The sequence below is a fragment of the Argiope bruennichi genome, chromosome 10 (genome assembly GCF_947563725.1).
Source record: "Argiope bruennichi chromosome 10, qqArgBrue1.1, whole genome shotgun sequence".
Taxonomy (NCBI): Eukaryota; Metazoa; Arthropoda; class Arachnida; order Araneae; family Araneidae; genus Argiope; species Argiope bruennichi.
Window position 1 is genome coordinate 78,329,911 of NC_079160.1, and position 18,064 is coordinate 78,347,974.

The 18,064-nt window shown below is 26.5% G+C and overlaps 1 long non-coding RNA gene across 2 annotated transcripts in view; it reads left to right on the forward strand.

Annotated features, from left to right (window-relative positions):
• Nucleotides 1-2,263: 2,263 nt before the first annotated feature.
• Nucleotides 2,264-18,064, forward strand: part of LOC129988897 (uncharacterized) — a 185,757-nt gene continuing 169,956 nt past the window's right edge. For both annotated transcript variants that reach the window (XR_008785698.1, XR_008785697.1), the window contains exon 1: nt 2,264-2,335. This is a non-coding gene — a long non-coding RNA (uncharacterized LOC129988897). The remainder of the gene's footprint in view (nt 2,336-18,064) is intronic.

Sequence of the window (18,064 nt, forward strand, 5' to 3'; positions counted from 1 at the left end):
ATGGATGAAGCATTTTGACATTAAGGAAGGCTTTTAACTAATATTAAACAAAAAAAATGTAAACTAAGTGCTTTTTTTTCATATTATGGAGTTTAGAGTTTAACTATTGAACATCAAGTATAATTAAATAAAAAATAAAGAAATACATGAAGATAATAATCCATCATTGCAATTTATGAAACAAATTCATGTAGACTTAGAAATTATTTTTCTACATTTTGGATATATTTTATGATTAATATATTCCAGTTATTAATATTCCTAATGTTTTTTTTATTTTAAGATTTAAAAAATTACTAGAAGATTAATTATTTAAGATTATTTAAAGATAAAAAAGTAAATGTTTATAAAAGTGAAGGAAATTTCGTCTTAAAAGTGATAAAAAAATACAATCAGTATTCAAGATTCAATTTTACCTGATATATAGATTAAACTGCAACATGCTATTGTTTTACTGCTTAAAAATATTAATATGTTAGTTTAATTGAAGCATTTAAAGGAAAAAAATTGAAATATAACTATTAAATTTTCATTTACTATTGTAATTATAGTTATAAAGCAGATTTATGTAGATATAGAAATTATTTTTCTATGTTTTAAATATGTTTTATGATTGATATATTTCAGTTATTAATATTATTTTTTTATTTAAAGATTAAACTACTTTGGAAGTAAATGTTTATCAAAGTTAAGGAAACTTTGTCTTAAAATTGTTTAAAAAAATAATACCATAATTCAAGATTCAATTTTAGATGCTATATAGATAAAACTGCCAAATACTATTGTTTTGCTGCTTATAAAAATATTAATATGTTAACTTTAATTAAAATAATTAAAGAAAAACAGAATATAACTACCACATTTTCATTTGCTATTCTATGAAACAGATTCATGTAGATAAATAAATTTTTTCTTCTACGTTTTAAAAATGTTTTATAATTGATACATTCCAGTTATTAATATTCTTTGTGTTTTTTTATTTAAAGTATAAAGTATTTTGGAAGTAAATGTTTATCAAAGTTAAGGAAATTTTTTTCTTAAAATTGTTTTAAAAAGTAATATCATGATTCAAGAATCAATTTTACCTGAGGATTATTAGGTTCGTGCCAAAAGTGGCGTTACACCGGTAAAAAGCTTATAATTAAAATAAAAAATATAATTTAATTAGCAGTCAAAGGAATGTGCATTCAAAAAAAAAATCTTTCATACGCATTTGCATCAGAAACAAAAGAAACTAAAGACAACCAAAGAAAATAAAAAAAGCCGCAACAAATAATAATAATAATAATAATAAAGAAGAAGAAGGCTTAAAAAGAAAACGTGGAGAAGGTCTAAATAGCTGAAGCAGAAGAGCCTACATAATATTCTACAGTAGCAGTAGTATTCAACATAATTAATAAGCAATACAATTTACGAAAAAATAGGTAATTTAAACATAGAAAACGGAAAATAAAAATAAAATGAAAGAATTTTAAAGGAAAAAGAAAATATATAAATGAATACACAAAAAAATAAACAAGAAGAAATCAATGTATGCATTGGTTCAGTCTAAGGTATAATCCATGGTAAGTAAGTAAAGGCTAGAAAAGGAATTCGTTTTCCATACTTTTATACTAGCAACATATTGTCTACTTTAGTTATATTTTTAACATTGTTTTTTACCTGCTATATAGATTAAACTACGAAATACAGTTGTTTTCTTGCTCAAAAAATAACATTAATATATTAATTTTAATTAAATATTTAGAGGAAAACAAAATACAGTTGTTTTCTTGCTCAAAAAAAATAACATTAATATATTAATTTTAATTAAAATATTTAGAGAAAAATAAAAATCTAGCTATTACATTTTCACTTACTATTATAATTCTAGTTGTTTGTCTTTATTTAATGCTGGATATTGAAATTTGAGAGATTTATTTCTTTAATTCGGACCCTTTATCTAAGTCTATGACTCTTTTTTTTCTCTTAACTATCTCTTAAGTAGTAGAGAAGGGGTCATCTAATTAAAGAATAGTTGTGAGTTAACTAGATAGTAAGAGAGAATCACAAATTAGACAGGTGCTAATGAATTGTGAAAATAGGGGTTCTTATTTTAAAATTATTAACTTCTTTTTATTGTTTTCATGTCTATGAATTAAAGTTATTCAGATGATGTTTTTGAGTTTTTTTATGACAGTATGTTATTATAATAATTATCATGAATAAATTTCTAAGATTATTAAAAAAAAATTAAAGATTATCACTCCATTACTTTCTTTCTAGCTCTAGTAGAAAGTAGACTAGAGAATTATGTCGAAATCCTCACTTTTGAAAATGTCAATTTTTGCCTAAGGTAAGTCTTCAAATATGTATCTATACGTTCGAAAATTAATTATTTTAAATTAATATTTGAACATAAAACAATATTAAAAGAACTATTCCTGAAAAAATTATAAATAAAAGCTATTAGTTTTTTTTTCCTTAAAAGAGAACTAATATGGGAAACCTACTAAATTTTTCTTAAACACAATCAAAAACATATATGAAAAAAATGTCTTTTTACCGTACTATAATAAGTTTAAAATAATAGTGATTTGTTAGCGATTGTGAAAATCATTTTGTTTTTATGTTATAAATATGAAAACTATACTGGATTATCGTATATGGTAGTCGATTTTCTTAACTAAAAAAAATAAAAAAAATAAAGTGGCTTTAATGTATGAATAGAATTTTTCACTAATATTTTTTTTTCCTTTAAGATATTTTTTTTTTTCTCTATGTTTTAGCATAGATTGAAAACAAATATTCTTTCAAATAAAGTATAGATCTTTAAGTATTATATCAAATGCATTAATCAAAATCGGCCGATTTATAATCAGTATTTCACATAATTAAAATGTTTTTAACGATTAATAATTAAAAATATTTTTAAATATAAATTATATTTATCTGATTAATTATTTTGATTTTGATAAAAAATATTTAATACTTTTTTTCTATTAAAATGAAAAGAATACATTTTCTTCTAAATATTATTTATTGAATTAATAAAGTTAAAGTTTAAGAAATTTTCTCTCACCTGTAAAATATAAGACAATTGAGACTGATAAACTATTATTTATTAAACAAAAATACACAAACTGATAGTTTGTAGTAAAAAGTATGTTAGTATTTTTTTTTTTATGTCGATGAAAAACTTTTTTCTCCAAACTCCGTGAATCGTCGATGCAGATGACGCGGATGTGACGTCAGCGGATCCTGCTTCCTCTTTTTAAGAGTAAAAGTATTTGAAAGTAGGGCAGAAGACCCCGATTTCCTTTGGGTCCCGGTGTTTCATATCCGATTCTCCGTTCTTCATGTCCTAAATTCAGATTCCGAAGTCGTGAACCTCTCCTCTTGAAGGTCTTCAAGATTTTGGGAACAATTCTTAAGAAAAGACTTAACAGGAAACTTAAGAAACATCGTTTTTCTAGAAACTTCGGTTTGGAGAATTCCATGAATAAATAGAAAGCCGGCATTTCATCTTTGTTAGTATAAAATGAATATAAAAGTTTTGATTCATTTGGAAAGTTTTAAATAAAATTAATTATTATATTTAGTATTGAAAATCATTCAAATTTGAATTATTTTCAAGAAACTATCAATTAGGAGAATTTTATGAATAAATAGAAAACTAGCATTTGATCTTAACAAGAAACTTAAGAAATATTATTTTTTTTTAAAAAAAAAACTTCAGCTTGGAGAATTCCTTGAATAAATAGAAAACAGGCATTTCATCTTTTTTAGTATAAATTGTATACGAACCTTTCAGTCTTTATGAAAGTTTGAAATAAAATTATTTATTATATTTAGTACTGAAAATAATTGAAATTTTAATTATTTTCTAGAAACGCCAGTTCGGAGAATTCCATAAATAAATAGAAAACAGGCATTTCATATTTGTTAGTATAAACTGTATATGAACTTTTCATTCTTCATGAAAGTTTGAAATAAAATTAATTATTATATTTGGTACTGAAAATAATTAAAATTTGAATTATTTTCACGAAATTATCAGTTAGAAGAATTTTATAAATAAATAGAAGACAAGCATTTGATCTTAACAAGAAGTTAAACTTAAGAAATATTTAAAAAAACTTCAGAAATATTAGGTTTTTTTTTAAACTTCAGTTTGGAGAATTCCTTGAATAAATAGGAAACAGGCATTTCATCATTTTCAGAATAAATTGTATATGTACTTTTCATTCTTTATGAAAGTTTGAAATAAATAATTAATATATTTAGTACTGAAAATAATTGACATTTTAATTATTTTCTAGAAACTTCATTTCGGAGAATTCCATGAATGAATAGAAAACAAGCATTTGATATTTGTTAATATAAATTGTATCAGAACGTTTTCATTTGCTTCAAAAGCTTAAAATAAAATTAATTATCATACTTAGTACTGAAAATAAACAAAAGTTTAATTATTTTCAAGAAACTTCAGTTTGGAGGTTAATAATAATTAAAATTTTAATTATTTTGAAGAAACTTTAGTTTTGAGAATTCCATGAATAAATAGAAAAAAAAGCATTTGATTTTTGTTAGTATAAATTGATCAGAACGTTAACTATTACGTGTAGTAGTCAAAATAATTAACTCATTAAATGATTTTATATTTCAAAATTTTAATTTTTAATTTTATTTTTGAATTCCCCGTTTTGTTAAAAATTAAATGCGTTTAATTTCTTATTAACATAGTTACTCCGTTGGATATTGTATTGAAACCCTGTTATAAGAAATGAATTAGCATTCAATATTGTTTTTAAGTATGGCACATATTTTCCAACCCATTGTATGGTTTTCTGAATGTTTTATAAAAAAAAATCATGTAATATAATAAAAATTAAGTATATTCAAACTTCTTATAGCAATGTTGATCATTTCCATGAATTGTAGAAATATGTTGTGGGAAGTATATTAGAATGCAGTATTGTTTAAGAATTGCCATGAATCTTACCCCGCTGAATGGCTACCTGCATAACGTTTGGTTTAAATTATGCAATATATAGGAAATTATTCGACCTTTTTATAGTTCAATTAATCCATTTTACCATCATGTGCAACCTTTGCTATAGGTGTTATGTCAGAATGACGTATTATAAGGTAGATTTTTTTCATATTTCAAGTTGCATTTTTATCCTAACGTATATTAATCATGTTACCAGAATACTGTTTTGTATAAAATATGGTGATGTAATGTAAATTAAATGCCTTTTACTTTTTTTGCAACACGGTTGATTCATTCCCTAATGCCGTAGTTAAGAAGCTAGAATGCTGTGTTATTGGAGAATCAAATTTTGATATATGGCAACTCATGCCACATTGATTTTGCAAGAAAACTTACAATCTATTTGGTTTCTTCAAATAAAATTTTATTAATTGGTATATATTTAATAAAAGAATTAAATTTTTATAAAATCATAGCACAATTTTTAATTTAAAATTTGCTTGTGTGATTTTTGTAATAATTCTAAAATAAAGTTTACTCATGGTTTTAATGAAGTATGCGGTTTACTTTTTAGAATATATAATTTAAAGCTGAAAACCTATTTTTCTGAACATCAAAATAAAACTGTTATCAATTCAATGCTCATATAAATTTCATTTTCATCGAATTTATTTCCAATTCATGTAAAGTCTGACCGATTTTACATTCGATTTACCTTGATACAGTAGTTAAAAATAGAGTTAAAATTATAATCTATGTAAAATACCATATTATCTTGCAGATACCCAGCATATATAATACAGCTACAAATTTATTGTCATGGTTAAATAAGACACATTCCATTATTTTTTTTATCTAACAAGTAGATCTATATATTCTGTATATTTCCAAATTACACAAGAATTTTCAACTCGAATAAATTAACCATTAACTATATTTTAAAGTCAAAGGTTTACAGTTACAATTTTTTTTGTCTTTTTTTAATATTATTTTTGAATTCATGCAAGATCTGACTTAATTTTATTTTTTGACATTTTGTTTTATTTAATAAATGATTTAATTTTTGTCTGTAAAAGATTTTGGAAATAACTTTTTATCATTCTCCCAGTAATTTAAAAAAGTATAAAAATTTCATTTCATTTCGCAGTTTTACTCATTTTAGTTTTAACGTAATTTAAAAGAAGTTTATTGAAGAAACCTATCATTTAAATTGTTTGATGTTAAAGGTTAAAACAAACAGATTTCATTACTTAATTTTTCTAAATAAAATAAAAAAAGTTTTTAAAAAATTCTTGAAATTTATGTTTTAATTTAGATCTTAAAAGGTTGAAAATAAAATCATGCCTACGATAGAGATGTTTTACATTTAAAGCAAATCAGTTCGCTGAAAATAAAAGCTATTATTAAACAGTCAGTGCAGGTGGAAATATGATTTTTCAAATAATAAAATAATCATAAAAATTGAATAGATACATTTTATCTCATTTTACTGCAAATTTTCTGTTACAGAAATTGTTTTTGAAAAGCTTAATACTTATATTGCAAAGCAGAAGTTTGAAACCCTCCGCAGATTAAATTTTCAAAATAAAATATTTCAAATACTTAAAAAGCGAAAAATAACTCTTAGATAATCCCAGACACCAAATTCCAAATCAAGTACAGTTTAAAAATATTTCATTAAGTAAAATTCCCACTTATTGTAAATTTAATTTACATCGTTCAGTAAAGGAACACATTTGAATATTATTCTGTTTTTCCATTTGAGAAAATTATTCCTATTTTATATGATGCTTTTATTATTATCATTTTTTCATTAGGCGCCAAATGTTTTAAAACTAGCCATGCCTTTCTTATGTTAGAATTTGCAAACAATAATAAAAATCATCTGATAGATATTGGAATAAAATTCTAGAAGATATAAACATCATCCAATAAAAACTTATTTTACGCATGTATATGTATATTCATATGCTTTTATTTTAAATAATACTCCTTCCCATAATTCCATTTAATAAAAATTTTCAGGTATAATTTTAACTGTAACTGCAGCCGAGTCCCAAAGGCATCTAGCAATGAACTGAACCAACTCCCTGAAACGAACACATTTTTTTTTTCCTTGACTTATAATGAAATGCAATTCTCCTCTTTCTTTTGATGAAGACAATTTTCCAGTATTGATTTCTTCTTTAAAGAAATATACAATTTCCACACACAATTACTGTAAGGAGTTCGAGCAAAAATGCAAGCACCCGTTGAAACGTGTATAAATAAAATTTCATTTCGAGCGTCTTGGCAGAAGGAACTGCTTGCTAGAATGGTGATCAAATTAAAGAGAAAGCGATGCCTTGGGTGTTACATGGAGAAAATTAAAAAGAAAGTGAATTTATTGCTGCAGGATGGGACGTCCCCTTTTTTTTACGTCCGTTATTTTTTTTAAAGGAAGAAAAAGACTTGCAACTTGATATTGCAGTTTCTTCTTGCACGAAAATGCATCTTGTAAATCAGTCTCGGGAGAATTCCAATCAGTTTAAAGCGAGCTTCATTCTTCTGAACGAAAAATAAGTATTTTAGTGTCGCCTGGTGCTGTGGAGAAAAAAATAACGCCTTGACTTTTTAGTGAAAACAATACCCTGCAAAGAGCAATATAAGATGTGGAGACTTAAATGAAAATATATGCATTTGAATCACTTGACACAACGGCTGTTCTTTCAGCTCTACGTGTTTAACATAATGTATTTCTTTTCAGTAAAAGAGATACTTCATCCCATTTTTTAAATATTGAAGCGTTAAATTACTTAATTATTACTACACAGCTAAATGAGCTTTCAAAATATCATTTTCAATTATATTTAGACTCCAAAATTCAATTGATATAATTATATGATTTTGCTTTTTAACTCAGTAGGCTGAATAATTCTTTAAAAATATTTCTGACCATGCTTTATTTATTTATTTAAACCAATATTTTAAGGAAAAAATAGATAATAAAATAAATTTGACTTAAAATTTCCTCTCGATTAAATAGTTAATCGAGTGAAAGGTGTCCCAAAATTAATGCAAAATTAGAATTTGCCACTATTCGTCTCGGCAACCCTATTAAAAAAAACCATTTGACAGTTCATAGTTGACGATAAGTAAAAATGGAGCGTTACGCAACAACGTGTTAACGCAATATTTGAATTAAATAAATTTTAAAAAAAACTGTTTTTTTTCTTTAAATTGTTATATTTTTAATGAATAGTAAAGTACACAGGGCAGGGTTATGTGTGGAATAACACACAGGACAAATGGCCTCCATGGCTTTGCTAGCACATACGTACTCTTTTGTCGAAATTTTCCATGACCATTTTGCATGAATGTGGCGTTGAATTTTCTTCTTTAAATCGCGTATACTTGTGGGCTTGTTAGCATAGACCTTTGATTTCAAATAACCCCATAAAAAGAAATTCAATGGTGCAAAATCACGCGATCTAAGGGGCCAATTCTCAAATTTTTAAACTTTAGACACCAGACTTTCATTATTTTTGAAATATTGTTCAGGAATGAACACATGAAACTTCCTTTTTTACTGACCCTAAACTATCAACTGTCAAATGGTTTTTTTAATAGGATTGCCAATACTTTACAGCACGAATGGTGGCAAATTCAAATCTTATTTTAAAAGCCTTTAGTTATTATTTGGACAGCCTTTAGTTATCATTAATTGATGCTTAATTTTGCCATTTAAAAAAAATTATCTTTGAAAATGTTCGTTTACTTTTCAAGAACGTTTGTAGAATGTCATTGAGGAAATGCTTATCTTTAGATTTAAATTCTGTTATTAATATCTTTATTGATACATATTAAATGCCTTAATTGTAATTCTTTGAAGACGATGCAAAATTCCCGATTAATTGCTCCAAAATTCTTTTAGCTAAACGATTTTTTCTTCAAACTTTTCTTAGTGTACGTTGACCAGCCTTTTATTTATTTATTTTTATTCTCAGTTCTTATTTATTTAAAGTTACCATTTTGATTTTTTTCATTTTATACACATTTTATTTTATTTAAGTGTGAAACAATGGCGTATAAAACTTTTTCAATAATATTTTGAGAATAAAAATATTTTTCAAAAGTTTTAAACTCAATAATTATTTAAAATACTTTTATTCATTTTATATTATTTACTTATACTTATGAAAGTCGAAAACATTTTTATTTATCCAAATATAGACTTAAAATTCTTAATAAATACAGAAATTAAATAATGTTAATTAAAAAAAAACTGTTCGCGATTTTTTTTTCCTTGAAAGTCTTTAATTTAATTACTCAAACTGAATATAATTTTTATTATTGAATTAAATAATCAAGTAAGACATGAAAATAGAAAAAGGAATAAATTAAGCAAAAAAAATCAATTCTTATAATTAATTTCTATAAATTTCTCAATGAAAATCAAAAACCCAAACCCTACTTGATCAATATCTAAAAACACATAACATTTTATTCTTTGAATAAAGATTGTTTAAACTTGTCAAAACAGCACATTCAGCTGTCTTAAAGCAATTACCTTTTCCTTCAATTTCTAGAGAGAGTGAAAAAAAAAATTATTCAACGAATACAAACATTCAGCAAAAAAAAGGGGGGGAGAGTTGGAATGTCGATGTTTTAATCTCCGATTACAAACAAAGCAAGCAACACTTCAATACGATTCTAGTGTTTGCCTACAAGAAATCAATTCAAAACTTCTCTCTCTCTCAAAGCTATAAGACTCCAATATCAACTGACATTTTAATTTCAAACAGCAAATTCTTCAGCATGGTCTTGCCTTTCCATTCAGTAAACAAATTTAAAGCCATCCGGAGCATTTCCGCTAATTTTTTCACTCCTCTCCTTCTTGAAGAGTTGACACCTTTCTTAGATCTGGGAAACTCAAAGTGGCATGTTGGACTGTAACGCAAATTATTGATTGTTCTGGAGTTCTCTTCATCACAGCCAGTAGAAAGCTCTGACACATTTACGCACATCACTTTCTTGAGTCCTTTCTCCCTTTTGCTTCTTTTTTTTTTACTTTTCCTAACACATTTTTCCCCTTCTACTTCTTTCCTTTTACTTTTTCCTTTCTTCTATAAAGAACGGAACAGAAACTCCCGCTGACATCCCATGCAAATTGTCCTCTTGAAAAAAATTTTTTCGGCCTTTCTTTCTCTCTCTTTTATACATTTTTTTCACTTCTTTATTCCTTTATTTTCCTCATCACGTCCTTAAAGGCGACAAGACAGTAGCTCTTCTGATGTAGTTGCCGAACCTACTTTCTGGAGCAAGTTTAGTAGCAGGAATGGATTCTTGCCGAGACGATGATGACTTCCTCCGTGTGATTTGGGCACCCAAAGTGCGAATGTCACTGCTAATTACGATTGCCGTCTCCCCCCCCCCCAATGCCGGAGTAAAAAACGTAAAAGTAAAAACTTTGCATGCATTGGAAAACGTAGGGTACCCCCCCTGCTTAAAGAATAGAGCCTTGATGCGAAAACGAAGACCTGCTACTTTGCCTTTTGGAAAGAACTTGCTTCCATTTTCTCTGTACGAACTTTTCTTAATTTTATTACTGTTTTTTTTTAAAGAAAAGTATTTGAAAAAACATTTTTAACACTTCTTCGTAGTTTTTCGTGTGAGATTCGATGCATTTAGTCAGCAGATACTTTTTTTTAACATTTCCCTTTCATGTAGATGAACTGAAATCGCTTTATTTATTAAATTGCACTTTGTGAAGATCAGCTAGGCGTCGGAGGTGTAGTTTTTCTGATTCAAAATTGGTTCTTAGAAGGGAATGTTGCGAAATATCGTCAACCTCTTTTGACTTTCACGTGAAACTTTTGAACAAACACAATGACAAATGCGACAACATATTTCGCAAATTAATTTGATAGAATGGAGATATGACAATCAGATGTCTGAGATCCAAATATTAACTTCTTAATTGTGGGTTTCCTAGTACTCTGTTCTTTCCAAGTAAAATTCACTTCTTCGACTTTCCGACCTTTCTCCCAAAATTAATTTTCATAAACAGAACATTATATGCCAAATTTCAAATAACAATGTATTTCATTTCATTAATAAATCTCATAAACAAAGTCTGCTGTGGAAAAGAATGAAAAAAAATGGCATAGAATAACTTTGTGAATGTGAATTTTATAATCAATAAATGAGGCATAGGCTGAATATGAAATGATTAAAATCTTCCATCAAATAAATGTGAACTTAATATATATCAAATGAAATTTTAATTAACAGTGAGGTATAATTTGTATCCAGAGAATGAACAACACTTTACAATAAACGACTTATCATGGCTTTAAAATAGAAAAGGGAATATTGCTTTCCAAAACTAACATATATGGATTTTAACTACATTTTCATATTGAGACTGTAACCATACATAGCATGAGATTGCTATAAATGCTATTCATTATCTTATGGAAATTGAATTATGGAATTATCTTATGGAATTGTTTAAAAATTTATCTGATGTTTAAACCTATGAATTTTCAACATTTTGATAAAAACAACAACAACAACAAACAAACAAAAAAAACATTGAAATCTGAAGACATTTAGAAATATGAGACAATTTTCTTTTCGAAATGGATATAAAATATTATTTTTTTTATATTGATTTTCATGTGAGATGGGCAATGTGTAGCATTTAAAAATGTGTAGCATTGAAACCTCCCTTAAAATATTTCGTATTTAATACTATAAATGGCGAAGTTATGGAAAAATTTGGTGAAATTAAAAGTAATTAATATTGTCATTTACTAATTTGATAATAAACTATTCTAATTTAAAATAAATTATAAATACTTCAGAATGAGTCATAAAATCAAGCTCCACTTTTAAATTTATTAATATGAAAAAATCAATTATAATAAATTAATTGAAATGAATCATAATTTTGAATTTAACATGATAATTTTAAAATGAATTTTACTGAATGGGGAAAAAGCGAAAATTTCGTTTAGTATTTCATTAAAATTTAGAAAAAATATTTACTAGGGACATATTCCCATCCTTCAAAGTATATGTTTCGAATTTGGTAGCGCTAGTTCAAATCGTTCTAGACTATAGACACACACACACACACACACACACACACAGACACAGAGGAAGACAATTATTATTAGACACACACACACACACAGATAATCTACAGAGGAAGACAATTACCAGATAACGCAAGTTTAATTTAGTATATGGGGAATAATAATTGAATTATTATTAATAATGAGTAATTATAAATTTTAGGTATAACAAAAATATAATAGACATTAAAAATCGTGATTAATAATTAAATGTCAGTTTAAACACACAACGAAGAAGCTTTTTTAAAGCAAAAGGAAAATTTGTCAAAAGTTTTTTTGTCTATTTTTTTTTTTTTTGCAATGTTTTAAAATATATGACACTACGAATGGTAGGAATGGGTTCTTTTCACCTTTTTAACCTTCCCCACTTTCCCTCTCTTTGTCTGAATACAAATATTTTCTTTTTAAGTACTATCTACACAGTAACGCATTATTTTACTACTTATAAAAAGTAAAAATATACATTACTTTCTGCAATAAATTATATTATTATTTTTACATTTCCTTTTATTTTAGCTCTTTCTTACCATAAATTGATTTTGATAATGTAACGACATAAGACATTTTATCAACCTGCATCCACTAATAAACCGCAAAAATCATTTTTATTTTTCCAACTAGAAGTTTACAGTAATTTAAAGAATTTCTTGATCCCTTAACATTGGTTCATAAGATTGGTTGAGCTGTTATTCATAAGAATCCTTGAGGAAAATCAAAGATGCTTTTAATGTAAGATATAATAATTTTAATAAAAAAATAATTTAAGTTATATGTAAGGGAAAAAAATGGAGTACTCTAAAATTATATAATGGAAATAATTCAACAACGATATAGAAATGTGTGCTTTTTCCTGATTTTATTTGAAAAAAAATAAACAAATTAAATCACTTTAAACTATGTATTATGCCTTGAATTTACGAAATAAAGTTGCTTCCAACTTAATATTTAAGTTGCCATAATTGATATTTTATCTTAAACTAATTTTCCCAATTAAATACTAAATTATTATTGAGCTCTTTAGATATTGCTTGATATTAGAATTGCGGTTCATAAGAATATTTTTGTAAAACCAGCGATCTATTAATATAAGCTATACTACTACTACTAATACTAGTACTACTACTACTACTAATACTAGTACTACTACTACTACTACTAATAATAATAATAATAATTGAAGCCATATCCTATGTTAAACCACTCTGAATTATGTATTAGGTTCTAAATTTGAGAAAAATATATTTTTTCAACATAATCATTTAAGTTGCCTCAACTAATATTTTATCTTATGCTAGTTTTTTCCAATCGAATTCTAAACTATAATAGAACTCCTTAGATATTCCTTAATATTGGAATTGCTGTTCATAAGAATCCTTGGGTAAAGCCAACAATGCTATTAATATAAGCTATAATGATAATAATAAAATAATTTAAGCTATATCCTATTTTAAACACTCTGAACTATGTATTATGTCTTAAATTTAAAGAAAAAAAGTCTTTCTCAACTTAAACCTTTAAGATGCCATAATAATATTTTATATTATGTTAATTTTTATCATTTTAATAATAATTATATTTAAAGGTAATGTTTTGTAGTATCTTATATTCGATAGTAGTTAGAATTTTAAGTAGAATTCTAAACTACAATCGAACTCCTTAGATATTTCTAACATTCAAAATGAATACCAAATCTTACCATTTATTTCACATGTGCCTTTCCTTTTGTGCTATTCGATCATGTCAAACAACCAATGTAAAGAAAAGAATATTCCATGTAATATTTTTATCATTATTAATTATATTTAATTTAATTTTGTACTTAATATAATATCGTTATTAAAAATTATTTTTTTCAAACTGTTAGGATGATTTGCTCTCATCATAATTATGAGCGACGGAAAGAAGCTTCGTTCCAATGTGCAATAAAGATCCATAAACCGTCTAATGAGCCATTATTCCAATCGCATTCCATTTCTACTAAAGCCATGAATTAAAATGAATCAGGATGAATCTCTGTTATGTGAATATTCATATGATTAGATGATGTTTAATTACTACTCACGAGAATAGGAAATAATGACAAAGTACACATAAGATTTAACATATAATCAGTATGAATGCACATATTTTTTTTGTCCTAATTGATGCATAAAAGCTTTTAATATATTCTCTCTATTAAAAACTATGTTTCTAAAAGTATTAGGATGATTTTCTCTCATCATAATTATGAGCCACGAAAGAAGCTCTGTTCCAATGAGCAATAAAGACCTATAAACGTTCTAATGAGCCATTATTCCAATCATATTCCATTTCTACAAAATCCATGAATTAAAATGAATCAGGATGAATCTCTGTTATGTAAATATTCATATGATTAGATGATTATTAATTATTCCTCACGAGAATAGGAAATAATGACAAAGTACACATACGATTTAACATATAATCAGTATGAATGTACATATTTTTTTGTCTTAATTGATGCATAAAAGCTTTAAATATATTCTCTCCATTAAAAATTATTTTTCTGAAACTATTAGAATGATTTCCTCTCATCATAATTATGAGCTAAGGAAAGAAGGCTTCGTTCCAATGAGCAATAAAGATCCATAAACCTTCTAATGAGCCATTATTCCAATCACATTCCATTTCTACCAAAGCCATGAATTAAAATGAATCAGGATGAATCTCTGTTATGTAAATATTCATATGGTTAGATGCTATTTAATTATTCCTCACGAGAATAGGAAATAATGAAAAAGTACACATAAGATTTAGCATATAATCAGTATGAATGCACATATTTTTGTTTCTTAATGGATGAATAAAAGCTTTTAATATATTCTCTCAATTAAGAACTATTTTTCTTAAACTATTAGGATGATTTCCTTTCATCATAATTATGAGCCACGAAAAGAAGCTTCGTTCCAATGAGCAATAGATCCATAAAGCTTCTAATGAGCCATTATTCCAATCACATTCCATTTCTACTAAAGCCATGAATTAAAATGAATCAGGATGAATCTCTGTTATGTAAATATTCATATGATTAGATACTATTTATTTATTCCTCACGAGAAGGGAAAATAATGAAAAAGTGCACATAAGATTTAACATATAATCAATATGTATGCACATATTTTTTGTTGTCTTAATTGAGGCATAAAAGCTTTTAATATATTCTCTCTATTAAAAACTATTTTTCTTAAACTGTTAAGATGATTTCTTCTCATCATAGTTATGAGAAACGGAAAGAAACTTCGTTCCAATGAGCAATAAAGATCTGTAAAGCTTCTAATGAGCCATTATGCCTATTACATTCCATTTCTTCGGAAGCCATGAACTTTAACTGAATCAGTATGAATCTCACTTAATCTTACTTTTTTTTTACTTTTAATATAATTTCGCTATTAAAAATTATTTTTCTTGGACTGTCAGGATGTTTCCCTCTTATCATAATTATGAGCTACGGAAAGACACTTCATTCCAATTGGCAATAATTATGAGCAATAAAGATACATAATGGTTTTAATGAGCCATTAATTCTATCACATTCCATTTCCTTCGCAACCATGAATTAAACTGAATCAGGATGATTTTCTGTTAATCTTACTTTTAATATAATCTCCCTATTAAAAATTATTTTTCTTGGAATATCAGGATGGTTCTTTCTCATCATAATTATGAGCCAAGAAAAGAAGCTTTGTTCCAGTGAGCAAAAAGATCCATAAAGCTTCTAATGAGCCGTTATTCCAATCATATTTCATTTCTACCGAAACCATGAATTAAACTGAATCAGGATGAATCACTGTCATGTTTATCTTCATATGGTTAAATGTTATTTATTCATTTCTCAAGAAAACAGAAAACAATATAAAAAATGAACATAAAATTTAATAAGTAATCAATAAAATCGCACGTTTTTTTTTTTTTTTTTTTTTTTTGTTTTTTTAATATTGCATAATTTTTTTCTGCATAATAGTAGGGATCGAAATTATAATATCTCATCGAAGTATAAAGAAGTCAAACAAATAACATTTGTTATATGTAAAATTCTACGTTTGGTCAAAGTCTTTATTGTCATTTTTGCCGTCGAAGATAGCAGACGAATTATGTGAAGCAATCATACCATTTGAAGGATGAAGCTTTTCACTTTAAAGTTGACAAATTTTATAAATAAGAAAGCTTTAATCCACAACTGGGCAAATATTAATCCACAATCATTTCTAAGTATGTGTTTAACTTTTAGATTACAGAAACAGGAAATAAAAAAAAGTCGAAATAGGGACTCAGAAGAACCAAAGGGAAATGTTTTTCAACATTTATTTTCTTTAGAAAATGAAATTTTCTGTCTATTATTTACCATAATTCACTTACTTTTGTGTTTCTCCTTTAATAATAATTTAATATGGGATTTTAATAATTTTAAATATGGAATCATGCAATAAAAAAATCTATCTATTGTGTGGTAAAATGACAAATTAAATCCGTGGCAGGAGTCTAATTGCATTATATGAATTACTCAATTTGTTATTCTGATTCTAAATAACGTAAATAAAATTTAAAAATCAAAGAGTATTCATACTTCTAGTCGGAGGCATATTAGCATGCTAATGTTTTAAGATTGATTAGTTTATCTTTATATTATATTATACGTTGCCATAATGCGTGTAAGAATTGTATTTAATATCGTCACATTTGTATAAATTCAATCGTAAAAGCAATGAAGAATATTGCTATTAAATATACTTAAATTATATTTTGAATAATTATTAGAAAAAAATTTTTTGAGCATAAACTTGATATCACTGAAAAGTGATTGTATGTGCGTACGTGTGTGAGCATATGTATGTGTGTTTGAGTGAATTTAAAACTGTGTAAAAATCATTGGCCAATATTGTGAAGATATCGAGGAAAAGGTTAATATTTAGATTAATATTTAATTAAGTACCTAATTAAATTTTTGAGAAAAAATCTTTTCTTGGTGAGCTTCTACTGCTCAAGAAATGATTATATGAAAATTTGGTTGTTGTAGATTTAACGACTTATCACATACAGCAGTTTTCATGATTTTTAATCTTCTATAAGCACACAGACAACATACAAATAAATCTTTAAGCCTCATAATTCTGAAATTTTACTGATATAACATTTCAACTACTAGAAAAAAAAGTTGAAATTCGAAAGTAAAAAAAATATATGAATTATCTGAAAAATGTAACTTTACAATGGAAATCTATTCTAAATCATTTAGTTATAATTCAATAAAATTTATTTACCCCTTTATCAGTATTAATACACTATTAGAATAAATTATCTTTCCTTAAAAGTATTATATATTTTATGCCCACCATTTCATTCCCAGCATAATGATGAGCTCCCGAAAAAAAAATCAGGCAATCCAATGAGCATTAAATCACAATTAATGATCCATAAGGCTTCTAATGAACCATTATCCAGCATTCCACTCTCCCCTGCAATCCGAAGAAACCATCATCCAAACTGAATCAGGATGGATCACTGAGTTGCAACAGCGCATTTGGGAGCAGAACGGCCTCCTTTCATTCCATAAAAGTCACGTTAGAACCTCTGGAAGACCCCTTCGAGGCCCATTTCTTCTCCAAAAAAAGAGAGTCCCGAAGAGTTCGAACGCCAGAGAGAAAACTATTTATTTCTCAACTATTCTCTTTAGAAGAGCTATGTGTCCGCGCGACAATACCGCGGGAGAAATAACGTTCACTTCTTTAAAACATTTTTCTAAATTTTCTCCAAACTGCTCCTTGCTTCAGCATTCATCTCGGCCTTCCACCCCCTTTACCACTCTCTTCTTCTTTTTTTTTCTCACACTGTGTACCCCCCTTCCCTTTCATTGCCCGCTACAACTTCGAAAAACATACACACGCCGAAGAGGAGAGAAAAAAACATATATTTGGCGGAAAAACTCGAGAGTCGTGGCGAGAACTCAATC